General features: G+C 40.3%; 1 long non-coding RNA gene across 1 annotated transcript; it reads right to left on the bottom strand.

Annotated features, from left to right (window-relative positions):
• Positions 1–17,919: 17,919 nt before the first annotated feature.
• Positions 17,920–25,258, bottom strand: LOC137096668 (uncharacterized). The gene is made up of 3 exons (XR_010909610.1): positions 25,025–25,258; positions 18,900–19,010; positions 17,920–18,518 (listed from the first exon to the last, which is right to left on the bottom strand). It is a non-coding gene; the product is annotated as an uncharacterized lncRNA (long non-coding RNA).
• Positions 25,259–25,674: the final 416 nt, after the last annotated feature.

The raw sequence follows: 25,674 nt of genomic DNA, 5'->3' as shown, positions 1-25,674 counted from the left end.
GCAACCTTCTACAAGTTGTTTAACAAGTTGATGCATAACAAACAACTAATTCCTATACTAGTTGTTTGTTATGCATATGATTCAGATTCTTGCTGTATTGTGTGTGTGTGTATTGGTATGCAGTTTTCCTTGACTCTATGTTGTGGGAAAGGCTGCAGACCATGTGATCAGATCTGGGTCTGATCTGAAGAGACTCCCATTAGACTCTCAGACCAGAGAGATGTTTTAGATTTTGGACTGTTGGTTATAAGAAAGATATCTTGTATTATCTGCACAGAGAAACTACTTCAAACCTGTCTGTAACTGGACTGATATGCAATGTACCTTTATGCTGAATACATGAAGTTTGTGAGCAAACCAACAATATTACTTTGAAAGAAGACTACTTATTTTTGTCTCTTGAGAGCATGAGTTCAACCAACATGTTTTAAGGGAAAGTAGATGTTTTTGGGTAACTGAAAAGAACTCCTCTGAAACTCTGCTCTCTCTCTCTCTTCCTTGTTTTCCTAAAGGGGTTGAATGCCATTTTCCAAAAGGTTATGTGACCAGTGGTTTTCCAAAACATACACACAACATGTTGTTTAGAAATGAAGACAAATCCAGACCAAGGTTAAATGAGAGGATTAGTCCTTCTCATGTACTTAGGTAGATAAGGAACATTACTAGCCTACTTGCCTCTAGTAAGAAGGTGAATACAAAGAATGGCGAGCGAGACCTGGCACCACAATAATAGGAAGGAGGAATAGATCTCTTGAAGAATCCTTGAAATCTGTAGAAGAACAATTAAGCCTAACAAAATTGTAGGAAATTGTTGCTGTAATAGCTGTGTGGGAGATTTGCACATTGTCTTTCCTCTTGGCTGAGCTGACCCCACCAAAACTGGAGAATTTACACTCTCACCTCTTACCTGGAGATGACCAACAAAGCTGGGAATTTAGGACTAGGTCCTGATAGCTAGCAACCTTACTCTGGCTATATTACATCAAATGAAGTCAAATGAAGACAGAGCTTGAAAATGTTGTGGAAAACAACTCCCCAAATCCGCTAGGCTAAGCAACGTTGTTGATCTCTGTCCAGGGGACCCCATTTCCTCCCTCTTCCCTGAGGCTAATGTGATAGCTTTGTCAATTATCTCATTTAATTCTGAATGTAATCCATGCAAGGGATTGGCAAGAGGCTTGGGTTACAGTTCTTTCTTTGGAGCCTCGTCTTTGGCATCAGTTGAATTTCCACCTCCTCCGGTTTCAACCACATGGCTTTAATGTGGCCTCATATAACTCTTTTGTCTTTTGTAATATAAAAATAGACATTGCACTTCTTCAAAGGAACTGATGAAGCTGAAAAATTAATGGACCCTACACTGCATTCATTGATTTCCCACTACCATCACAGCTTCTTTTTAGCTCAGCAAGAGATTAAGGTTAATTTTATACAGAGAGATTTCTTCCAAAGTGTTTCTGTGAAATGCCAAGCTTGCACAGAATAAAGCTTGCACAGAATAGCTGATCCACAACCTCTTTATATCTGACTAAGATAAATATGATCTTTTCAGTCTTATGGTTCATTGACAATCCGTGTGGCTATTGCGAACTACTGAGAGTTGGCAGCATAAAAGGGCTTTGAGTTCAAGCTATGTAAAGAAATAATAATAAATTGTTAGAATCTTAAAAGCAGGCATTCACTAGTTTTAAAAAAGCAATTCTTCTACAAAATTAGGTTTATTGTCACTCATACTGCAGGAACGCGAACCCACAATTAGTAGGTTGAAAACAACTCAGGGAAATTTGCTAGGTTTTAAGAAGTACATTTCTGGATTGTGTGATAGTCAGGACAAAATTTTAACTGAGGGAACATGAACAATGGAAGCCAACGAATTCGCTTTTGGTTTTATTGTGAACTTTCAAAAAGCTATCCAACGTGTTGAGTCCTATCCTTAAAAGAGTTCCACACCTTGCATAGCTGCTTTAGAGTTTGGACTAAACCAGTGGTTCCCAACCTTTGTTTTTAGACCAGGGACCACTTGACCGAGCATCACTTTGACAAGGGTCCACCAACATTAGTACCAAAAGAGTTACGAATCAGTTTTTGGTCAACTTTAGATTCGGTTTGGTTATTTGGCATGCTGATTCAGAAAATTGCATTGGAGAGACCACATCAGCTTTAGTTTCTGATAGAGAACATATGCTGTCCAGTAGTCGCCAACTGCTCACCCACAGAAAATCATATTTAATAATCTAGAGCTGATGTGGTAGTAGTAATATTTCATGGGTAGTCAGCCTCTCTTTTCCCAACAGCCCCATTGCCTTGGCACTATAAAACATTTCACAAGACCAGTCGCTCTCATTGCTGCATGGTTATTTTATTTATTTATTTATTTGACTTGTATACCGCCACTCCCAATTTGGCTTGGAGCGGTTTACAGCAGTAGATTAAAACAATACAACCAATTTTAAAATACAATAAAAACGCGAAACAGACATAGTCCCGAGTTATTCACCCATCTTTCGAAAGCTTGTCGGAAAAAAAAGGTTTTACAGGCTTTCCGAAAAGCAAGTAGCCCTCGGATGGTTCGGGTTTCAACTGGCAAGGCATTCCATAAATAAGGGGCCACGATCGAGAAGGCTCTCTGCCTAGTAGAGGACAGATGATAAGGCCGGATGTTGGAGACTTCAAGCAAATTTTGGTCCTCGGACCGAAGTAATCTCTGGGGTTGGTAGGGGGATAAGCGGGCCCTCAGGTACGCCGGCCCCAGACCATATAAGGCCTTAAAGGTTAGTACCAGCACCTTGAAAGTAATCCGGTACTCAATCGGAAGCCAGTGCAGGTGTTGGAGGATTGGGGTGATATGACACATCGCTGGCACCCCGGCGAGAAGACGAGCCGCCGCATTTTGCACCAGCTTCAGTTTCCGGATCACTGACAAAGGAAGGCCAATGTAGAGGGCGTTACAGTAGTCAAGCCTCGAGATGACCGTCGCCTGGATCACCATAGCCAGGTCGTTCCTAGATAGGAAGGGAGCCAGTCGCCTAGCCTGACATAGGTGGAAAAATGCAGATCTGCTCACAGCAGAGACCTGGGCCTCCATTGTGAGCAGCAAGTCCAATAAGACACTAAGGCTTTTTACAGAAGATGACGGACATAGTGTCTTGCCATCCAGGGTAGGCAGCTGGGGGCAACAGTGTAGTAATGGTGAGGCTGTGGACCATATTTTTGTTCTTTGGGACACTGGTGTTCCATGGATCATAGGTTGAAAACCATTGGACTAAACCCATGCTTCCCAATCTTTAATTCATTTGGGGTTTCATCCCCCAGAAGCTTAAGCCAGTTTGTCCAAATCCCAGGAATGCTGGGAGACAAAGTCCAAAACACCTGGAAAACCAAATGTTGGGAACCACCAATTTATGTAACTATTTCTAACAAGAACTACTAATAGCAAGGAAAGCTAGGAATAGGACACAATTAACCAGTGGTAACTGATAGGGTGGCCAAATCTCTTAAGTCCATTTCTATGCACTGTCTCCGTATCTTATCTCTTAACCCTTTCCATACCACTTTCATTGAGATGTTTCTTTCAGGATATTTAAAATTGGAGATATTGTTATGTATGTGTTTATTTTAAAACTCATGGCCTGGATCCTGCATTGGGAGGCATATGCAATGTATATCACATAGCTAAGTCTCCTCATGTCTCTTCCCCAATATTGACCTTGGGGAAGCTGTGCAACACATCCTTCTTCCTCCTCACACATACAAATTGGCCATTTTCATGATCTCAAAGCAGGGGCATGAGTTGGGATGCACCTATCTCATCTATTTCCCTGTAGAGATGGATGTCGTGCAACAAACAATGATCCTTATGACATCCTTTCAGTGTATACAGCTACAACAAAAATAGTTAGATTCTTACACTCTAATGACATTGAAATGATCATGTTGTGTGTGGGGGGTATTTTTGGGGAGGGAGATTTGGTCATTGTAGGGTTGAGAAAAAAATCTGATCTATGCATTAACCATAAAAATTGAGTTGTGATGGTATAAGTCCAACCTACACCATTGTAACTGACTAATGGGATGTCTGCCAAGTGTGTTAATGGATACTTTCCCCCACTGATTGAAATGTGTCTATATGTATTCTTGCAAAGTATACAGGATTGTGGGCTCCCCTCCTCCCAATGTGCAAAGCTTTTCAAAACACTTCCCATCTTTCAAAGCAAGCATCACAAACCTCAAAATATATGGAATGGATTTTTAATTAAACATTGTTTCCTGTTCCATGTTCACTGTCGGAGATGCAGAATCAGGTGAATTTATTTAGAAAAAAATGTGACAGAGAGAATTTTCTCATACATCCCCTGTAAATAATTCAAGCTGATCTTACACAGCTTCAAATGGGTTCTGATGTAAACAAAGGCAACTTATTATGCTGAGAGTTTGAAGACAGTGCTTTCTTTTTGAACTAAATTCTTAGTGCACTGGTTGATGAAAACCAAAAATTATAGTGCACAAAAAGCAGCTTTTCCACATTTTAATTATAATAGCATCCTTTCAGACCCAATGAGTAAAAAAGATAATCCTTGATGATATGACAAGGATTTTGAACAGAATTCTAGCTTGGTGAAACGGTATTAAAATATAAAACAATGCAGGTTGTGCTTCTTCTGGATCCATGGCTTTTCTCCAAGGTGCTACTGGGGTTTGTGAAATTAGATTTCAGAATCTGAAATTCATCAATGAGTTTTGCATTGACACATTGCCACAATATAGGGCAACATACTTGTTCTCCACTGGTTTGATATTATTGATTTTATTCTCTCTCTCTTTTTAGTAGTAAAACAGTTGATTGAGAAAAAGTACATATAAAAAGGAAAAGTCACCATAAGATTAGCAAAATCCAATAGGTAATGGGAAAAATAGTCAACTATTTTTTAGGTTTTATTCTTGACAATATGTGGGCAAGTTTTCTCGGAGAACAACAATTACTAAAGGAGAAGCCACACCAGGGAAGCTTCTGCAAGATACTTTGAGGTGGGCCACCTTTTCCGCTCCCAGACAGGTGATTCCTAGATATCTAGATAGCGTTCCTTAGACACACTGCAACTATTCAATACCTTTATTAGAACGAGGTGACCAGAACTTGATACAGTATTCCAGATGAAGCCAGGAACTAAGTTATAGCTTTTAGTATAGTCTAGGCCAGGCATGGGCAAACTTGCCACATTTTGGGCCTGACTGAGAAGGATGGGCAAGGAGGGAGGGCAGCCGGGCATGTGCTGGGAGGGATGGACCCGGGAGGGACAGGGCCTGTGAGAGGGTGGGGCAAGACCTGGGCTTTGTTTTTGTTGTTGTTTTTTTTTGTTGTGTAAGGAGCAACTTGAGAAACTGCAAGTCGCTTCTGGTGTGAGAGAATTGGCTGTCTGCAAGGATGTTGCCCATGGAACACCCGGATGTTTTTACCATCCTTGTGGGAGGCTTCTCTCATGTCCCCACGTGGGGAACTGGAGCTGATAGAGGGAGCTCATCCACACTCTCCCCGGATTCAAAGCTGCGACCTGTCGGTCTTCAGTCCTGCCGGCACAGGGGTTTTAACCCACTGTGCCACCGGGGGCCCCTAAGACCTGGGTCATCCTCAGGTTGTCCTCCTGGCATAAGGATGGGGCTGCTCATCCCATCCTTATGCTGGGAGGAAAACGAGATAGGTGGCAACTGTCCTGATACTCCTCCCCGATCTTCCTCCCCTGATCTTTGACCTGTCCTCTAAGCATTATGCCAGGAGGAAGGTCAGATAGGTGACAGCCAAGAGTGCTCTGGGGGGCTCTCAGCCATTGTGTGTCTTCCTCAGGCTGTCCTCTCAGCATAAGGACAGGGCCTCTCACACTTCCTTATGCTTGGAGGAGAGTGAGGCGTGATGGCTGAGATAGCTCCAGTGGACTATGAGCTGTTGCATACCTTCCTCCCCCATCCTTTCTGCATAAGGATGCGGCAAGCCACCATGTCCTTATGCCAAGAGGACAGGGAAAATGAGGAGGGCCTGAGATAAGTGCCCGGGGGGTGGGGGGCACATCCAGCCCCTAGGCCTTAGTTTGCCCATGTCTGGTTTAGGCTAAGGATCTGGGTAGCTCGTCTTCATCATTTATCTCAGTTCTTAGTAAACTAACAGAACCTGGCATTTGCCATATTCAACTCATTTTTATGGGGCACTTTCACGCTACAGAATTACAGCATTTTGATCCCACCTTAACTGCCATGGTTCCATTCTTTGGAGACTTAAGATATGCAGTTTAGAGAAAGGTATTTACAATTCTTAGCCGGAGAGTTCCATTGCCTCACCAAATTATGAAGCCGAGGATTCCATAGGATGGTATAGTAGGTAAAACAGAATAATAGAATTTGTAAATCTGCCATGTGAATGGGCCTCTGGTTATGAAACAGAAATGGAATGACCTGCCCATCTTTTTTTGCTTCCTTCACTCCTGCAAAATAAATTGCTCAAGTGTTCTGAGAAGCCTGCAAGATCATTCACATTGCAGATAAAGCTATTCTCAAAAGTAATTATAATGAGTGCGGAGTGGTGTTTTGTTGGATTAAAAGCACAGCTTTCTTAACATGGAAAGTATTGTGTTGGACAGGAAAAGGCATCCATCTCTACTGAGGGTCTAAGCACCACATGCATTTCAGATTTCAGGAATTAATGAGGCGTCATATACTTTAGTTAGGAAAGTTACAAAGTTCATACCAGCAATCATGATATACTGCTTCTTTATTTAAATAAAAGAGGTATTTATCTGTTACCCAGGGTAAAGTTACAATGACTCATGAGCAAAATTCTATAATATAGGAGCTTCAATTAATAACTGTCGTATTATTTTCATCAGTTTCAAAACAGCTAAAGGTCCCCCTGATTCTGAAAGAGGCTTTTTTTTCTTATTTCATCCAGTTTCTAAGCATTTGGAGATTGCAATGTTATGAATTATGCCTGATGTTTAGGAAGTTTTTAGAGGGAATTAATACAACAAGAAGAGAAAAGAGTTGGATGCCAGAGTCCCTAGAGCTTGGCATACAGGAGCTTGTCTGACAGGTGAGGCCGAGGGGGTGTTCTTCATGTGTATTTTGAGGGGAAAACACACTTAGGACTACTTAATATATATGGTGAGGGAGCTGCTGCAGTTTTCTGCAACAACTGTGATGTGTTTGTGTTCATGCTGGAGGATGTGGATAGCCATACCTGCAGCAAGTGCATGTTCATTGCCTTTTTGGAAGACAAGATCTTGGTGGTTGGCAAGAACATTTTGCTAAGAGTCTATCAAATCTTATCAGAAGTACTTTGAACTGAGTTATGTTTGGGAGGGAAACAACATTCTTGAGGGCAAGAGTTAATCAAATGCTGAAGATAACACCCCAGCTAGGCAAATAGTACAAGTACTCAGCCATGGAAGGGGAAAAACTTAAACAAGAAGCTAAGGGGAATGGCCCAGGGGTCTTAGATGTTACTACACTAATACACAGAACATTGGAAATAAACAAGATGAACTTAAACTCTTAATATAATAAACCAAATATTATATGATAGGCATCGCTTAAACCTGATGAGTTGATTTTCAGGATTTGAAGGCAGAAATAGAAACTTATAACCTGATTCAGAGAAAAAGTAAACAGGAAAGGAGGAAGAGGAATAACATATGTCAATAATGTTTACACCTGTGAAGTGTATCATGAAACCGTGGAAGCAAGATTGATAGCATCTGGTCCTCTAGTGGTAAAATGTTGTATTTTAGAGGACATGTCTCTATTTGAAAGGTATCCACTGTTTGAATAGTTGTCCAGCAGGTGCAACTGGTCAGTGGGGTGTTGAACTAATCCATATTTAACTGTGAATATTAAAGGAACTACTCAAAAGTGCTTGATCTTTTTAGGATAGTAAGGTTCAGGATCTTGTGGTGTATTTAATTAAGTTTAACACCTCTTTAATTGCTATGGCCTAGTGCCTTGGAATTGTGGGAGCTGTAGTTTGACGAGGCACCAGTATTCTTTGGCAGAGGTTAAAAAGCATGTAAAACTACAGCTCCCATGATTCCACAGCATGGAGTGTCTAGATCTAGGGAAGTAATGCTACCCCTCTATTCTGCTTTGGTTAGACCACATCTGGAATATTGTGTCCAATTCTGGGCACCACAATTCAAGAGAGATATTGACAAGCTGGAATGTGTCCAGAGGAAGGCGACTAAAATGATCAAGGGTCTGGAGAACAAGCCCTATGAGGAGAGGCTTAAGGAGCTGGGCATGTTTAGCCTGAAGAAGAGAAGGCTGAGAGGAGATATGATAGCCATGTATAAATACGTGAGAGGAAGCCACAGGGAGGAGGGAGCAAGCTTGTTTTTTGCTTCCTTGGAGACTAGGACGCGGAACAATGGCTTCAAACTACAAGAGAGGAGATTCCATCTGAACATGAGGAAGAACTTCCTGACTGTGAGAGCCGTTCAGCAGTGGAACTCTCTGCCCCGGAGTGTGGTGGAGGCTCCTTCTTTGGAAGCTTTTAAACAGAGTCTGGATGGCCATCTGTCAGGGGTGATTTGAATGCAATATTCCTGCTTCTTGGCAGGGGGTTGGACTGGATGGCCCATGAGGTCTCTTCCAACTCTTTGATTCTATGATTCTATGATTCCTTTCTTGAACATACATTTGTGGTTGCCCTAGTCAAGCCTGGCATTCCATCTCCCTTCTTCAAGTCCTTCAATCTGTTTACATTTTCAACCCTAATGATGGTGGGACAACATATGTGGGGAAGGGATGGAGAAGGCCTTTGTTACTATGGAAACAAACATGTGCTGGACCAAGGGGAGAAAATTACCCCAAACATTGCAATGTGATAAAGTAGATGCTGTCCCTGCTAAGAACTCGGGAGGAAACCTGATCTTCCTTCTGGACAGAACATTATTTTTCCTGTTTGAAGCTGGAGGCACTATGTAGGGGTGCCCTTCAGTCCTCTCCAAAACACCTGTAGCACTCTTATTACTTACTGAGAAGATCAGAACAGGGAAAATTCAGAAAGCAATTGTAGAAATTACTCTTAAAAGGCAGGCTGCTTTCTCCTTCTGTCTCCCTTGGCTGAACAATCAAAAGTTCTGTACAGTAATTCAACACAGGGGAGATCAGGTCGAGATAGTTTAAGGAATCGTTTTCACCAGCAGTGTTTTGCCTTCAGTTCTCAGAACAATGAGAAGCAAATAACTGAAATGAGGATGAGGGACGCAATATCTAACCTGAACATTTTATTTTTAAGTCACTTAGGTTGATACAAATCACAGCATGCATGGATGCTTCAAAGATTCAATCTTTTCTCTCTTACTCATCCATACAGGCAGCAACTTTCCTTTGTTGTTGATATAAATGAGTTCAGAAACAACAGGAAAACACAGTTTCTTTTTAAGTGAATGAGCTATTACAAACCTCACGCTCATATATCCCTATCTCCCCTCTTTCATCTGCCAGAGAAGATTACAATTCCACTTCCAATTTTGACTGACCACAGCCTCATGCAATGTATGAGTTTGGTGAACTCTACACTAATGGATCTGAACAAGCCAAAACCTGAAATCAGAGTTTGATCGTGGCTTCTTCTATTCAACAATAGTTTCAACAAACACGTTTGTCCAAGTTCTAACACCAAAAGAAGCTATGTTTTGCTTAATGTGGAAAAGGAGAGAAGAGAGGAAATGGGTCAACTTGTAGCCTTATTATTATTATTTCGTATCAAAAGCATTGCATAAATTAGTATAAAACTGATAAAAATAGAAGGAGTGCAGGCGGCTAAATACCTCTTGACCAAAAACGGGTAACAGCAATGGCATTGTCTGTGGCCTCCAACAATTCTTCCTTTGTACGTGAGGCAGGACATAGTGGACAAGCATACAGATGCGGAGCCTGAATCTTGTAGCCTGAATCCATCTGAACTAGTGATCATTCCACTGGAAGGGGATCATTCATCAATCAGAGAAGCATGAATGTGATATTCCAGTTTCATTTCATAGCTGTATGCTATTATCATCAGAATGTATTCACTGTATATTGCAAAACATAGATAGAAGGACATGCCTCCAAGTGGCAGCTGACTGGGAGCGAGAAACAGGAAGCTGAACAAGATGGAATCTTCTGCTGTCCAGAAAAGAAAGATTTGTTTAGTTGTGCTATCTCTTCTGATCAATAACTAATTCCTTAAAGGTCCATGACAGAGCATATATTTTGCACGTGAAGTCCCGAATTCAACTTTTTGCACTTCCAAGTGAGAATGGGAAAACTCCTTCTTGAAACCCCAAAAGCTGCTGCAAATCACTATTGATGTTGTTGTTGTTGTTGTTGTTGTTGCTGTTGTTGCTGTCAATAAGTCAATCTGAGTTATGGTGATGCTACTCCATGTATTTGGTTAAATAAATAAAAGAAGAGTTTGGACATTCCATGAGAAAACATTAGAAAAAGGCAATAATGACAACAGGAAAAGAGAGAGGCTGCATTACAGGTGACTAGACTCAATAGAAGAGGTAATGGCTCTGGATTTACAAGACCTGTCGATGACAAGTCCCTACTTTGTTTCTTAGCATCATATTCATTGATATACAAAATCCTGCATACAGTGGGAGACAATCCCAAGAATTTGGAATTTGACATCAATGCAGAACACAAGTGTCATTATAAACACCCCAGGGAAGGAAGAGAGAAATGAAGAGGAGAAGGAAGAAAGCAGGCATGAACAAAGACAATATTTAAGAATGCAGTTCAGAACATATTTCTATAAGGTCTGCAGGGAATATATTTAGTATAGGAAATAAAAATGATTCATAGTTGATCAGAATTGTGGAATCTCTAAGTTTTACATAAGTGAAATAAATAAAATAACATTGCATTACTTGAATTTGGAACTGTGCCCACCCTCTTTTGAAATTGCTTGTTTTATATATGAAAGAAAGTCCTGACAATAAACAAGACTAAAATTTCTGGTAGACCTTGTAGTCTGGGCAGCCAGTTTTAGACCTGCTACCAAGAATACATCTTTCCACTTGAAGCTAATGTCCTCAGTTTTCCCCTTACTTCTATTCATTAACCATACCCCTTGGGCCTAGTTAATAAACCAACAGAGGAGCTTTAGCCAGGTTTTAGCACAGCAGGTTAACCACCAGGTGCGATAGATCTTGCTAATCAAAAGGTTGGCAGTTCGAAGCCCGAGTTGGGGGTGAGTGTCTGATCTTCATCCCAGCTTACTGTCCACCTAGCAGATCAAAAACAGCTGTGAATATATAAATACGTACCGCTTAATTGGGGAATTTTTTTTATAGCACCATAAGGAATTACTGAAAATGCCGGTGATTCAATCAAAAGGAGGAAGTCTGTGAACAGGGCTCTTTGGCATAGAGGATGGAGCAACAGCACCCCCGCCCATGGCAGAAATCAAGCACAACCTCCAAGATGCTGAAGATGGGAAACGCCTGTATACCTCTATCTGTACTGTTGTCTGTCCTGTCGGTGTATATCGGCATTGAATGTCTGCCATATATGTGTTCTGTGATCCGCCCTGAGCCCTCTTTGGGGTGAGAAGGGCAGAATATAAATACTGTAAATAAAATAAGTTTGTCTTCTCAACTGCAGCCCATCCCAGGTTTGCAATTCAAGTCTGTTGTTGTTCAACCTGTGATTGTGTCTGATGTTCATGATGGGAATGGCAATGAAGGGTTTTCTGGCCTGGGTCTGTTGGCAGTGGGGATGAGGATTTGCCTGGGCCTGAGTTGAGCCCAGATGAGAGGCTTGAGGTGTCTCATGGAGATTCAAAAGGTCACATTCCTCGGAGAGGCCCTCAACAGTCTTTCTCTGAGAAACTGTCTTCTGAAGATGAATTGTCAAGTGCGGAATTTAATGAGAGTGAAGATAGAAAGCAAATCTTTAGTTAACAGAGACAAAGTTCTCAGGCACAACAAAAAGGAAAAAAGAGATAAGAAACCCATATCTGGTTGTAAGGGCAAGAGAAATGCTTTCCTTTCAGTTCTGGGGACAGGAAAAGCTTTATATTGATACAAGGGAAAGAGCTGCCTCAGTCTTGTCAACACTGGAATTTCATGCCAGTCTTGTTTCCAAGTGTTCCTAGTTTCATGTACCAAGTTTTGCCAGGCTCCTGATCTGTGTACTGGATTTTCATGCTGCCTTGTTCTGTGGATTTTGAACCTTTGAATCTTGTGTTTTACTTTGTGCCTTGAAGCTCATGGACTATTATTTATCTTGGGACTATACTGTTTTTACCATTTTAACTGCATTGCCTACATTTATTCTTCAATACACCACTTGGTATTGTGTTTAAGATCAGAGGTGTTGCTGCTCTGGAGTACAACAAAGTCAAACATAAAAGATTGAGCATCCAGTGTGTTCAACAAAAGATGTACACCGAGAGAGAGAAAAGGAATTTTAAAAATTGGGCTATACAATACAACCATAAAACAAATAATCCAGGTAAAATACAATATAATATGATGCAAACCAACAAATATATACAATTAAAATATTCAAGATTACAAAACAATATTAAATTGAAATTCCAAAAGGTTTGGAAAAGTTTAAAATTAAGTGTCTCAAAATATTTATCTTCTACAACTGCGATTGGAAGTTCCAATTAGATATATTCTTTCCAGTTGAAAATACTATTTTAAAGAGTTAAAAAGCTATGATTTCATTTTAACAGCTATGATGGCATCCCATGGGATTTTGGATTTCTAGTTTATTGAGGCGCTAGAACTCTCTGGGCCGAGACTTAGAAATTGCAAAACATGCAATATTCTGAGTATTAAGAGTCCAAGCAACAAAATTCAATAGGAATAGCACCTTGTCAGCAAAGGCAGCTACTCTAAAAACAACTTAATTTGGAATTGCTTATTTAAGTACCCAAGAGGTCTTTCCCTTATAAATTCCAAAATAAAAAAAACTTATCTTTGGAGGATAAAGGTCAAACAATTATTTTTACAATTGGCTGCTCACTGGATTTATGTTGCCGTATCCGAATTGCATAGACTTTTCAGCCGAATATAAGATGCACTGTGCTAATTCTGTCATGTGGGAGACAAAGAGAGGAAAATTATTCCTTTAATGAACAGCAAGTTGTTTAGCCACTTTCACATTTTCTGCTTTTCACTCTGAATTTATCTGTATTCTTTCAAATTTCCAACCATTAATTTTCTGTATTAATAGGGTAGACAATCTTTGCTATAGATAGATAGATACCTGAAATGTGACTCTGCGGCATTTGTTGTCCAGAGATCCTACATTTTCACTTGCATCTATGAATGTCAGAGAAACACTACAGAAATGTTTCTGGGGAAAAATCAGCCAATGCCTCCTTCAGGGAGCAGTGTTTAAACAATGTGAGCTGGGACTATTGTGAAAGAGAGATGAGATTAGAATATCTTAGAATTAATGATTTAAGAGCGGCGTATTTCTTCCTTCATTCAGTGTAGTTAATTGCCTGGAAGAAAATGAAAAGCAGATGCTGTGTGACTTCTTACATTATCTCTGCGAATATTTCATAACATGTCTTCACTCTACTTATTGCAAAAGCGAATTCCTTGATTCCTCCTCTTTCCTTTACTTCTTTCAGGAAAGAGTCAACATCCAAATACTTTTTGTATTCACATAGAAAGAAGATAGAAGACCAGCAACATGCAATGTTTTGATGTACCAACAGTGAGCAGATTTTATGTTTTTATGCCTTATAATTTGTCAAAAAGTATCGATTGTGACAGCTGAGTGAACTGTGCAAGACTATGGTGCCAGTTTCCTTTCTCATTAAAACATTTCTTGCTGAAGAAGGGTCACTTCTTGGTAGGATATAGTTGAGAAAGTATTTATTGTAAATAAATATTTATTGTAAATGTAGTTCTCAGCTGAAAAATGGAATAGTTCTCAGTTTTCTCAAAGCTGGGTTTATAAGATTAAGGCATTCAAGAGTAACAGAATTAAAGCAGTTGATTTATTCTAAGAGAAAATACAATTTGGACTGAATCCATACCCTCCAACATTTCACAAATGAAGGTCTGGGACATGTGTGGCCAAGCAACACACTCTTCTATGTGGGCATCACTGAGCTGGAGCCCCCAGTAGTGTAATGGGTTAAACCCCTTGTGCCTGCAGGATTGAAGACCGACAGCTCAGAGGTTCAAATCTGGGGAGAGCACAGATGAGCTCCCTCTGTCAGCTCCAGCTCCCCATGTGGGGACATGAGAGAAGCCTCTCACAAGGATGGCAAAACATCAAAACATCTTGGCATCCCCTGGGCAACGTCCTTGCAAACGGCCAATTCTCTCACACCAGAAGTGACTTGCAGTTTCTCCTGACATGGAAAAAAAATCACCAGGCTAAATTTTTCTGAAGGTAAGATCAGAGGAGCTCCATTCCTCATAATTGTCCCACACTAGCAAGAGACAATTGTGAACAATTGGGAATTTTCTATGATTCAAGTGTGATGTAGAATACACTGGGATTAGGGATGCAGGACTCCCACAAGAGTGATGAAACCCAGTAGCAGTTGATAACAGAATCAAGCTAGAGGACCTACAAATCCATCCACCCAATCCTAAGATCACGGTGAAGGAAGTGGAGCCCACAGGCTTCACGGGATTCCCAAAGACCACTTATGCAGCCACCAAAGCCCACTGACAGTTTCCCAAAGCCTCTCCCATGCCCAGTTTTCAGTTGGTGGTATTTTGCAGGTGATTTCTTTTTTTGTTGCTGTTCAAAAAGGATCCCAAATATCCCAAAATGAGCTGCATGTGTGCCAGGTGCAGCTGACACCTACTTTACTTGTTTGGAGTATTTATACCCTTACCTTCGGCCAGAAAGGTTCTCAGGGCAGCTTATAAATCATTACTTTGACAGTTTCCTGCCCTTAGGCTGACAATCTAAATTAGACATGACACATAAGGAAAGGGGAATGTCAGCGCAAGAAAGCATTAAACCCAGCAGATACTAGATGCTCTCCTTCCCCTCAAAGGCCAGAGCAATAGCAGTTAAAACATGACTGGAGGACCTCTTCAACATGATGGAGTATCAAGTCAAAGTGAGTAGATACACATTTGGTTGGTTAGTGCTGAAAACTGTGCATCTAGGCTCAGGAATGAATCAGCTATACTCCCAAATTGTGAACCTGCATTTGTGGAGTTGAGAGCTGTAACACCATCCAGTTTAAGTTGAATCCTTAATCCCCAATCTGCCCTTTAACTACCCTTCAGCAATCTAGCCTTACTCCCATTTGTTCACTATCACCAACACATTACTGACATCTAACACTGGTTTAGAATTACAACAGCTTGCTTGGATTTAAATGAAAAGGAGAAGCATACAAAATTTTCCTCCCCATGCTCCATGTGAAGAATTTGACTGGACTGGTTACTGAATCTTATAACTTACAAGACACCATAGGTTCAGCTCAAGAGTTTCAAGGGGAACAGTGAACGGCTGCTACAATATCATACCACCTAGACCTTTTCATCCCTTGATACTTAGTATCATGCAAGGCTGGCTTTGCACATTCACTGATCCCATAAGTATCAGGTAATGACACATACCAGGCATCAGACAGAGTTGAGACTTGACTTGTACTGGAGGGACAGAGCTTCCGGAAGCCACCAAACCCAATAAGACCTTCATTACTCACTGCCATGACAGTTAAAGTGGTGTCAAATAGCATTAATTTTACTGTATAGATGCATCCCTAAGCTTAGCTCTATAAGGTCTTTTATTGGCCTTCTTGTCACCTAGGAGGGTTAGTCTAATAACTCCACTCTCCAACAAGATGCTTTAGACTACAGTTATTGCTACTTATTTGTTTCTACTGCAATTTTTTGCCAACACTGGATGGCTTACAAATTAGTAAAACCAGTACAGGCAAGTCACATTTTCTTGTTATTTGAGTTTAGCATCTGCAAGAACTCCAATTTTGAGGGCCCGTCATGTCAAGCTTTCCAGAAGGCTGAATCAAACACAGATGGATGGAAGGCAAAATCAGAGGTTTATTCTCAATGACCAGAGAGGATGTCAGTGGAGAAAGCACTCCAAAGTACTGGCATGCTATAACTGTGAGCACAGAGCATAGATATTACATTTTGACAGCTATTCAAGACTCCTGCACTAGCTCCTAATTGGTCCAGGAAGTGTCTCATAATTCATCATTTTGGGGTCTAATTTTCAATAACATTCTTTGGCTTAGAGGAAGGAAATGGTAAACCTCTTCCAAACAAATCTTGCCAAGAAAACCTTGTAACAGGGTCGCAATCAGTTGGAAACAAAGACATGCAACAACAAACAAATTCAAAACATACAAAAACAGTTAATCTATAGAGTTAAAACTACTTAAAATTCATCACAAGACACAATACAGAAGGCCAACAAAACCACACACCATCATACATGGGGCAGCTGCAAACAAAACCAAGGTCTCCTTGTTCTAGTCTAGTTGGCTTTAGAAAGTAAGAGGGAAGTTAGATTCTTCCAATGAGCCTTATCTTTTTGATAATATGAAAATTGTTCCATATTCTAATAATAGTATTGCCACCATCTGCTTGTCTAGCGTACAATGGGCCAATAGGTTTCTCGATGTCCTGATCACATTTGGTTAGTTCACAATATACATCTGCTTTGAATATACTTACTTACATGTTCCTCTGCAATTGCAACCATTTCTGTGCGCCTGCTGATTCATCCATCGAATGCTAGGCGCTGTTCAGGAATCAGCACACGAAGGAAGAAATCCATTAGTGAGAGAGCCCAAAGAGCAATTAATAACAGTCATTCTTTCTTCCTTCAACTTGCTGCCCTAATTAGCAACTGCTTCATTTGGCAAAATTTCATTTTACTTAATTGAAGACATTCTTGGCCCGGACTCTTGCTGACATATCCCTTTCTCCCTAAAAATAACCACTATTCGATCTTCAGTGCTGTTTTTTTCCTTTGGCTAGAATTTGAGAACTGTGGTTTATTTCAGTTTTTTAGTCCAATGACACTTGTCTTAAGATGTATATATCAATTTCCCCCTACAGACACTTAATTTGCTTTTCTTAGAAAAGGAGACAAAGTTTCATTGCACAAACCTGCTATTCCATTCTAGTCGCATTATCATTAAGCACTTTCAATATCACACTTTTCTTCAACTGTGCTGATTAACCAGTTCATGGTCTCGTGGTTGTACTTCTGTGTGCCTTTATAACCCCAGCTCCCTGCAGTATGACCCTTGTTTATTTATAGAGCAATTTTGAAAAACAAAAAAGCAAATATAACTATAAAAATGAAATAAAATGAAAATAAATAGCTTGGGAATAGTAAGGAGAAGAGGAAGGGAAGCCTGCCCCCTGGTATCACTTTCCTGTTGGCATCCTGGCACAGAAGTGGAAGGGACCCATCACACCAAGGTAGGTGACAGGAACATTGCAGAATTGGGAGCAATTGACAAGTTTGGCCATCAGTAGCTAGGAATGAAAGAATTGTGGGGAGAAAGTAGACTTGCAGTGGGATGCACATGGTGCCAGGCGATAGGTCCATCAGCAATGCCTTGTGCAATAAACTCCAAAGGTATATGATCCAGACAAAACTGAAATATCTGAACCATTTGCATTTCCCTCTCATTTCCCACCCAACATGTTTGAAGAGGAGTGCAGGGATCTAATGTGATATGAAATGGAAACTGGGAATTCACAATGTGCAGCACTGGCATTTTTCCTACTTTAGATGCTTCTTCTGTGAGTGACTAAGACAGAATCTCTGTCAGTAAGAGGGAAGTTAGTTTCTTCAGAACTCCACCAATGATGGAATTGAACCAATCTTGACACACAGGATTCCCACGACCAACGGAAAATACCGGAAAGGTTTCATGGGCATTGACCTTGAGTCAGGTGCCTGGATATCTGGATTACTGCTCAAACTTGAATGTGCAATGTGCCGTCGCGCCTGGGGACTATAACTCTTAATGAAGGAGGCATGGACGTGGCATCTTTCCCCAGGGGATTGCTTCTTGCCCTTCTATAGGAAACTGGAACTCTCAAAAACCCAAAACGCTGTAAATAACTCAAAATAAGTTTTATTGATCACAAAGAGTTATTTCTTTAAAGCAATGAGCTGGAAACTTCAGAGGGGTGAAGGAAAATATACGTTACAGTCTCAGTTAGTCCTGGGTCCAAGGTGTTTGAAGCTGAGAAACCTTTCCAAGTTTCCTCTTTCCTCAATGGCTGTGAATGCCAGAGCAAACCACAACCCCAGTTCAGATGGCCTATGTTTGAAGACTCAGGATCTTCCTTTGATGCCAAAAGAACCAGTTTGAAGGCGCTTGAGACTTCCAACATCATTCAGGTTGGTCTGAACATGAAGCACAAGTCTCAAGGGTAAAAAACCTCAGAACTGGTGCTGAGAGGTAATTTAAATCAGGGTCTTTTAGAGTCAAGTCTCTTACGTCCATCTGGTAGAAACCCTGATGGCAGAATGAAAAGAAAGGAAGCACTCCCCTCCTGCAGGAAGAGGTGGAGCCACACAGTACTGATTGACAGCTATAAGTAACCAATCCATCCAACTATACATAAGCAGGGTAAAAAAGGCAGGATTAAGCATGATACAACAGTTTAAATCTTGCAACTAACAGTTCTACATATAGGTGGTGCCACTTGCGCCGTCACATGCAACAACTGGCATTTAAAATACAGCTGGAATGTTTGAAAGACACACAAAGAAGAAACATAGATTTGGGTGAGATCTAGGTCCAAATGCTGCCATGCAGGAATATACGACAAAGCACTCCTGACAGATGACAGTCCATTCTGTTCTAAAGCCTCCAGAGAGGGAGACCCCGCTACACTCCAAAACAGCATATTCCACTGTCAAACAGCTCTTACCATCAGGAAGATCTTCCTATGGTTTAGTTTTGGAATCTCTTTTCCTGTAGTTTGAATCCATTGCTCCTTTTTCCACAGCTCCTTTTTCCATTGCTCCTTTTTTCCTTTTTCCTTTTGGGAGAAAACCAGGACAAAGAACATGTTAAGTCATTCTGACTTTCCTCTATCCTGTTCGCATTTCGTCTTCACAAACTGGGCCTATCATTTCCTTATTCTTCCTATTGTTACAGACATAACTAAAAACAAGCCTGTTTAATTATGTTTAACCTGTCTGGCAGGCATGTAGCCAGGGGGGGGGCTCGGGGGGCTTCAGCCCCCCCCGAAATTCTCATGGTGGTTCGCGAAAAGGCCTTACTGGTGCATTATTTAAACTGTTATGTTTATTAATATCATGATTTGATCACCATTCTCAATATATCCCATATGTATGGGGGTATTGGGGTAATGATACAAAAGGTTTGCTAGGCTAGACCCTCTTTCACTCAGACTCAGCCCCCCCCGAAACTCAGCCCCCCCCTAAACCCCCCCTGAAATTTTTTTAGCCCCCCCCGAAACGAAATCCTGGCTACGGGCCTGCTGTCTGGTAAGTCTGAGCTCATTCTGTACACAAGCATTTCTGAGTCTCTAAACATGCTGGTTATTCACTTGAATTCCATTTGAACAATCTCCTCCTTTTTCTGTTTCTTGTACATATCAGTTTTAAATCTGGAGGAAAGAGGGTTTTTTTGGAAGATAACTACTTTGCCAGTGCTCAAGGGCATGTAATACAATCTGCTAGAATATGTTCCTGAAGTTTTTCTTGAGGCTTATAATATCTGACGACCTATGCTTATTAGAAAAGAGAAATAGCCACCAGCTAGAAAAAGAAGAATTTAGCTCACTAAATGCAGGAGAATCTTGATTCACATCAGAGTTGCATTCCGGGGCTCATAATGTAAATTAAAACTGATGGAAATGAGGAGAGCCAAGTCCATAAGGAATAACTGGAGACCAGGGGAAGCTGATGTAGTCACAAATGTAATGATTTTCCTCAACTTGCCAAGAAATATCTTAAGTCAAAAGAAACACCTCCCTTCTGGATGAAAAGTTGTTCATCCCCTATCACAGCAAATGGGACAGATTTCTCCAGCTACACCAAGATCTCAAGATTCCAGTTTCTTCTTTTTCCTATACCTCTTTTCTAAACAAGCAAAGGAAACCCATTCCTACAACCACAGCAAAATTCTTGTTTCATCCTCCTCTACATCCTTTCTAAGCAGGTAAAGAAAAAGCTTTATTTAAAATGATGGCATGAGTTGAGTTTTCCCTGTTCTTCTAGCACAGTGGTTCCTAACCTGTGGTCCGTGGATCAGCAATGGTCCCCCAAGATCTGAAATATGGTCTGTGGCCTCATTGTTACTACACTGTTGCAATGAGAGTGACTGGTCTCGTGAAACCCTCTTATAGTGCCGAGGCAATGAGGATGTTGGGAGAGGAGAGGCTGACTACAAACCTCCTGACTGCTGCTTCTCCTCCTCCCTCTCCTTGAGTGGAGCCATTCATGGGGGCACTTTGATTTTGTAGACCTGGAGTTATTTGAGATGCCGATTCAGAAAATTGCATTGAAAATACCACATCAGCTCAAGATTATCAAATATGGTTTTCTGTGGGCGAGCAGATGGCGACTACTGGATGGTATATGTTCTGCATCGGAAACTAGAGCTGATGTGGTCTATCCAATGCAATTTTCTGAATCAGCACCCCAATTAATCAAACCAAATCTAAAGCTGTCCAAAAACTGATTCTTAACCCTTTTATACTAATGTTGGAGAGTAGTCCCCAGTCAAAGTGGTTCCTAGTCAAAAAAGGTTGGGAACCACTGTTCTAGCAATACCAGTAGTATAGTTGCTTTTTCATAGTGGGTGAGAATCTCGCTTTAATTTACTTTTTCTAGTTGCTAGAGAAACATGTACATTTGAAATGGTGTCAGTTGGGACAAAGATTTTCCACTTGATAATGGAAGAAATGTTCATTATGTTATATTTTTTTGTCTTGAGTGAAGTGACATCATTTTTTTCCCTTAAAATTAAAGAAGGAGATAAACCAGTGATGCCACTGATTTAAGGTACACATGTACAGAAATATTAAAGTTCTCAATGCGGTTGGCTGGGTTGCTGGAAAACAGTGTTTCCAGGTGCTGGTGATGATAATAAACAATACAAGGATAGAAATTTATTTATTTATGCCATCAGTTGGGAGCCCCTCCCCCAGCACCAGCTGCTGCTCTGGGCCAGAGTGTAGAGCAGTGTTTCTCAACCTTCCTATTGCCACGACCCCTTAATATAGTTTCTCATATTGTGGTGACTCCCAACCATAACATTATTTTGTTGCTTCATCATAACTGTAATTTTGCTTCTGTCATGAATCGTAATGTAAATATCTGATATGCAGGATGTATTTTCATTCACTGGACCAAATTTGGCACAAATACCTGATACGCCCAAATTTGAATACTGATGATTTTGTCATTTGGGAGTTGTAGTTGCTAGGATTTATAGTTAACCTATAATCAGAGAGCATTCTGAACTCCATCCATGATGGAATCGAACCAGACTTGGCATGCAGAACTCCCATGACCAACAGAAAATACTGGGAGAGTTTGGTGGGCATTGACCTTGAGTTTTGGAGTTGTAGTTCACCTACATCCAGAGAGCACTGTGGACTCAAACAATGATGGAACTTGGCACGAATACACAACATGTCCAACTGTGAACACTGGTGGAGTTTGGGAAAAATAGACCTTGACATTTCAGAGTTATAGTTGCTGAGATTTATAGTTCACCGACAATCAAAGAGCATTCTGAACCCTGCCAATTATAGAATTGGGCCAAACTTCCCACATAGAACCCCCATGACAAACAGAAAATACTGTGTTTTCTGATGGTCTTTGGCAACCCATCTGACACCCCCTCACAACCTTCCCAGGGGTCCCGACCCCTAGGTTGAGAAACACTGGTGTAGAGGTAGGGGGCCAGGAAGGAAGTTCCACCTTGTCTCCCATGCTATATCAATAATATAATATAATATATTGTATATACATATAATATTTATAATATTATAATGTAAAATATAATACTACTAATAATAATACAATATTATAATTATATATTTTATATTGCATGTAATATTACTAATAATAATACAATATAATGGTATAGTACAATATAGTAATATATAATACTGATATTGTGCTATGCTAATAATATAATATATTGTATGCATCTATATCTTGTAAGCTGCTCTGAGTCCCCTTCGGAATGAGAAGGGTGGCATATAAATGTTGTAAATACATACATACATAAATATTTAAAGCATTTATATTCCGACCTTCTCACCTCAAAAGGGACTCGAGGTGGAGCACAACATATATATGGCAAACATTCAATGGCGGAACATAAACTATAAGTATACACAAACACTAAAATCAGTCATCTCCATTTAAAAATCAATTGTTTAAACCCATCTCAGATCAGCTCATCCATATTCAGAGTGATAACTTTAGTTGTTTGGCTATTCTCTTCATTTGAGAAATTTCCATTAAAAATACATTTACATTCCGGAGCACAATGTCTGACATTCTGTGGGGCATTCTAGCTAATAAAAATTCAGTTCAAGTCTGGGTATTGCTGCAGGGTGAAGTGATAAGGCGGCCTTGTTTGCCAGAAGCTGTGCCTTGTGATCTTACAAACGAAACTCCTCAGGGCAGGCAATGTTTCCTAGAGTCATAATCGCTTACCCAACAGCATAGCTTTGGAAAAGAATGAAATACAGAAAATGTGGTTGGAATGCATCAATCCCATTCATTTACACAGATAATATGTTTAAAGGTCCCAAGCCACCAACGGCACTCATGGCATTCCCAACTTATAGAGTCTTCCTTGGAAATGTCATTGCGAGCCAGTGTTGGGGTTGTGTAGAGAGTGTTGGACTGGGACTCGGGATCTCCAGGTTCAAGTCCCCAAATTATGAAAATCAGACTGGAGCAGTGGTTCTCAACCTGGGGTCCCCAAATGTTTTTGGCCTTCAGCTCCCAGAAATCCTAACAGCTCGTAAACTGCCTGAGATTTCTGGGAATTGTAGGCCAAAAACATCTGGGGGCCCCAGGTTGAGAACCACTGGTCTGGAACTTGACCTACCTTACAAGGTTCATTGGGAAGGTAAAGTGAGGAGGAGAGAAATCATGCTCACTTTTTTTTGTCATGTCAGGAGCAACTTGAAAAACTGCAAGTTGCTTCTGGTGTGAGAGAATTGGCCTTCTGCAAGGATGTTGCCCAGGGGACGCCCGGATGACTTTGATGTTTTTATCATCCTTGTGGGAGGCTTGTCTCATGTCCCTGCATGAGGAGCTGGAGCTGATAGAGGGAGCTCATCCACCTCTCCCTGGATTCGAACCTGCGACCTGTCGGTCTTCAGTCCTGCCAGCACAGGGGTTTAACCCACTGCGCCACCAGGGGCTCATCATGCTCACTGCCTTGAGCTCACTGGAGAAAAGATGGAATAACGATGTTGCAAACAAATAAAAACAGAGTGATTATCTGCCGCAGCAAAGGAATGCACACATGGATTGCCTTCCTCCTGTTGAAAAAAATTCTCTAAATGTTAATTGCAGTTATATAAAGAAAGACAAAGAGAAAAATGCATCACTAAAAATGAAAACATGAAAATAGAATTCACCAGTATGGGTCAATATTTGTAAATACTGGTTTATAGGTGTAAAATTGCAGTGAGTTATTGTCATCTAATTTATCTCTATACATGTTTCAATCCCTATCATAAAAGTAACTCAACTGATCTGAAAATGTGAAACCAAATGGAATACCCATCAATATAATTATAGGGAGAAATGATATTTCTCCCTATAGAGAGACTGATATTTCCCATTTTTTATTTAGACCAAGCATCTATCAGCTTCTTGAATAGTCACAAATCTACTGGTCACTCATAGTCCTTTTCCATTTTTTTTTTTTGCTGCTCAGCAAGTCCAGAGAATGTGAATATATATGTCTAGGACCATAGAAACAGCTCACTCCCACCTCAAGCAAAGTTACTTTTTTTTACTTAAAGAGATCCTTTGTAATCCTCGTTACTCCAACCTACATTTCATCACCTAGTTCATAACAACTGTTGAAAAGGAGAACTTGCAAACATCCTCATCACTCCACCACCCAGACTGAAGTGTTTCTTTTTCCTAATCTATAAATAGAGATTACACGATCTTCCAAAATGTGGTTGGACTCCGATCCCATTATCTTGATCATGGTGAATATATTTACAATTTATCAACACCTGCAAATTGCTGATTCCTGTTCCAACCCATCATTATCATCACTGAGTAACACTGAACTGACCAATCAGTTAAATACATAAATATTTAAAATTGCAATCACCAGTACATTTTAACAATTGCTTTAATGTAAATGTGAGAAAAGGCAAGACTAATCTTAAAAGATGCGTTCTCCCATCTCTCACATGGAATTCCTTTTCTAAGAGATGCATGTCATAATACATGAAAGGCCATATGTGTTGTTTTATTCATATATATTGAATTATTCAAATGCAAATCTATGGATGTTTTATGAATAGATTAATCATTAGTCTATTCACCAAGTTTGTATAAAATTGCACATAATAATGAACTCAAACATACATGATGAATCATTTAAAATTATTTGATTGCACTACAATTTTAAATTGCTAAATTATATATTAAACAGCAGCAGAATTATTGTTAGTACAAAGGGTTCTTGATGGAAAAGTTCAGATCTAACAGCAACAATATTATATTGAATACAACCACAACCTACTTCTTAGGTGTGGATTCATAGGCTAAAGCCTCTGAAGGCGGCAGCAACCCACACAGAAAGCAGTGGTCCTACTACGGAGTTGATAAAGGTGTTTAGTTCATTTCACTGACCTTGGAAGAGCTAGGAGGAGGAAGGACAATGCTTCCATTTTCCAATGGTCATACCAACAGTTACAAGACACTAAGTAGATGCTCCCTCTTTTTCTCTTTGATGGCTTTTCCATGTTAAATAATAATAATAATAATAATAATAATAATAATAATAATAATAATAATGTATTACCTGCGTCTCCTTGAAGTGGTGATAAATAAGGGTGCAGTTGAGGACAATGTCATGCAGAGCCTTCATAAAATTCAGTGAATTCAGCAGGACGATGGAATTAATAATAAAAGCCCCATCTGAAACTGCTCCAAATCCTGGATTTCTCTAGTGATGTCTGTGCACCGCTCTCATTTCCATCCCTGTAAACATTTTTAAAAAGCTTCTCAATGTGAACCAGGAAATGACCCATCTGGACAGTGAGATAGTTCTTGATAACCTCTGGGCAACATTCAAACGCTTGCATAAGTGTGGCCTACATGTACATGTCTTTGGGGTTTTTATTGATGGGTTGAAACCGGGTGCATGTGTGTTGCGCTTTCAGCTTGCTGAGCAGAGAACCTTGAAGGAGACAATGAATGATACATATGACATTCCAAAGCATCTGGTCTTCTGATGTTCTTGCGATTCAAGGCAAACAGGGTACATTGCATTCATATGTCTGTAATTGGTTCCCATCTGGTCCTCTGAGCAAGCCTTAGGCTTTCATCTGTCCAGCTTGAAGGTAATCAATGCATAGTCTGCTGAAGTTGTGTTATTACTACATGGAAAATCTGAGGTTGACCACCTGCTGATGCATCAGATATGTTTCATTTACTTGGTAAACAAAACGC

This window comes from Anolis sagrei, chromosome 3 (genome assembly GCF_037176765.1).
Source record: "Anolis sagrei isolate rAnoSag1 chromosome 3, rAnoSag1.mat, whole genome shotgun sequence".
NCBI classification, from domain to species: Eukaryota; Metazoa; Chordata; class Lepidosauria; order Squamata; family Dactyloidae; genus Anolis; species Anolis sagrei.
Note: the sequence above shows the minus strand (reverse complement) of the source record. Positions and strands in the feature narration are given on the sequence as shown.